Raw genomic sequence first — 2,926 nt, 5'->3', positions numbered from 1 at the left:
CCAGGATCAGAAAATGTACAGAAAAGCATGAAACCGAAGCGGCTCCTGAGCAGCTTGTATTGTTACCGGGCAGATGCGTGCGAGGCCGCTCGCCTTGGAGACGAGGAACTGAAACATCAGAACAATGAAAGGTAAACACCCTCGCAGGCGTCTGCACACACGCAGACATATGGAGGGATTCTGAACTCTGATCACACTTCTCGGCAGGTCTAACGATTATTTGTAGAGCTCTGCTGGTAGAAACCCACCTTCTCTCCCACCTCCCGCCGCCGCATCCTTCCCTCCCCCAGCCGCCATCACTAAAATAGCTTTAAGGTGTGTTTAGGTTGGACTTTAACCCCACCGCCTGTTCGTCGCCTTGGCAACCGTCCAGAGTTCCCTTAATTTGTATTATCTCAATTCCAAGTGCTGCAAGCAGTTTTGCCTGTTTGCCCCTAATCATAGAGCCTGTTGCCATGGAAAAAGTGTTTAAATATGCTCTACAGATCATCTTTACCTTACACATCACAAGTGGCAGATGTGCGAGCGTGTCCTATGTGTATTTTTGTTCCATCGATAAAAGTGAATTTCATCCTCCGTTAACTTCACGGTTCATATCTCACTTATTTTCCTTTTTCATTTCCCAAACATATGAGTTCTTGTTCCCGCCTCATCTTTTATTCTGTCCCAGCGAATCCTTTAGGAATCTTCCCTATTTTATGCATTCCTTAAAGAGAGAAGGCTTTGTCTCTTTATCTTATCAGTGGGGCTCGGTGGCTCCCAAAAGCTTTGGTCATGTTTAGAGAGGAAGTGCACACCGCATACTGATAAGAGAGGCCTATGGCGCAGCAGGGATGCACGCTGCAAACGCCACAAAGAAATACAATCTGGGTGAATGAAGAGGGGGATGGAAAAAAAATAGAGAAAAGAAACAGAAAACATACACACCCCATGTGAAGAGTTTGTCTGCTTTTAATTGCTCTGGGTTCTCGGCGCTCGCAACGGCACATTTGGGAGTTTATGTGTGTGTGTGTGTGTGTGTGTGTTAGGTTGAAAAACATGCATGCATGAGCAGCGTTGGGGGAGGTATATAATAGGTGTATTCATCTGTTAAATAAAATTTTCAGCAGCTCTTACTTTCTGCACTCAGATCTGCATGATAAAGATGGGAGGATAAACACAAGAAGGTTGTATATATATATATATAAAATGACAAATCTATGGTGCAGATGGTACCAGAGGCCTGATGTCTGCATGGTATAAGACAGCCCCTACCCCCACGCCATCCTGAACGGACACACAAATCAATTTGGCTGGTTCTAAAAATCACACTGAGGAAATAACCTTAAAGGAATAGTACACCCAAAACATGATTAGCCTTCATTTTCTACTCACCCCCATGCTGAACAACACTCTGGAGTACTTTTNTCCATCCATCCATCCATCCATCCATCCATCCATCCATCCATCCATCCATCCATCCATCCATCCATCCATCCATCCATCCATCCATCTTCTCCGACTTAATCCCTCAGGGTCGCGGTGGGGCTGATGTCTATCAGCAGCAGTTTTTTTTAAAAGCATTTTTAGAGTTTTTTAAAACCCCTAAAGACAGGAAAGTTCATGTTTTGAACTGAATTACCTTTTTTTAAAATAATGAATGCAGACCTCGTGTTTTTCCTTATTTTACTCAGCCATTCAGGCTGATTCAGCTGAACAGACCTATTTTAATTCCTAAAATGTATTGAAAAATAAAGCTTTTAATCATAGAGGACCTAGACGTTTTGGTTAGTCAGGGGTTTCCTTCTTGATTCAAAAACCAAAGTGGACCAAGTAAAATGTCTGCTTTAAACAGGTGTGATTAAACCGGCATAGTCACGTTATTTGACCATTTTTAAACTATTCACCAGTTGCCTCCTGTGTTTGCATACATGGTTTTGTCACTGCATCCTGCTGGCAACGTTTTTGTTATTTTTGTGTTGCCTTTGCTCATTTTGTTATTAAACGATCAGGAGTCGTGATGATCGTGGTGTGCAAATCGCTCAGGGCGCAAAGAAGGATTCTTCTTTTTCTTCTTCCTCTCAGATGTAGACAAAGCAGTGTGGCAGGCATGCAATGAGCGAAATGGAGTTATTTCTGTCAAATCGACAGACCTTAGTAGCCACGTTTGTTCAGCAATGTCTTTTTTTTCCAACTATGTCTTCGCCTTTTCTTTTCAGGGCTTTCAGCAGACAATTGCACAAATTGCCAAGGCAGAGCAGTCGGAGCTGAGTCCGACGTGGTTTTTAGTCGTACAGCGTGAGCAGGTAGATCGCATGAGAGCGTCGGGCCGAACATAAATCGTGAGCTGCACACAGATTGTGCATAAAACGAAATTTGTTCAGTTTAGCTCTTAACACGTTTCCATTTGTGCAGCAGTGATAAAATGTAAACATGGTGATCAAATGTTAACATAAGACGATTTACAGTTTTTCCAACATTCAGCATTATTTATTTCCATTTTATTAAACATCCAGCTGTCTATCGGCAGTGGGGAAGAAGATGTTTTGGAATCTGCTGAACCTGCATCAGATGCTTTAAAGCCTCTTTCTGCAGAACCTTTTAATTTGCTTTATTTAACATCTGGATAAACTTATTTTAAAACATTTTAATGTTCAAATCCCCTTCTGCAACAACTGTGGCCATCATTAAATCTGTTTCGCCTACAACTGTGAATATGTCACAAAATGAGACGTCAGGAGCAGGGGCGGATTTAGGAAATTTAGGGGCAAATTGGGGGCCCTCTGAATTGACCCATTATAGAGATACAGAGATGTTAATAGAATAGACATCCATTATCTGTTCTAGGTTGTGTCCCTCTCTTCTTGTCCCTTTTCTTCTTGTTTTCCTCTCTATGTTTTGTACTCAGCTGACTTTTCATGCTGTCTCTAAAGGAATGAAAGATTTT

The sequence above is a fragment of the Cyprinodon variegatus genome, unplaced genomic scaffold (assembly GCF_000732505.1).
Source record: "Cyprinodon variegatus isolate N-32 unplaced genomic scaffold, C_variegatus-1.0 Scaffold45, whole genome shotgun sequence".
In the NCBI taxonomy this organism is placed as follows: domain Eukaryota; kingdom Metazoa; phylum Chordata; class Actinopteri; order Cyprinodontiformes; family Cyprinodontidae; genus Cyprinodon; species Cyprinodon variegatus.
This window is presented reverse-complemented; position numbering follows the sequence as displayed.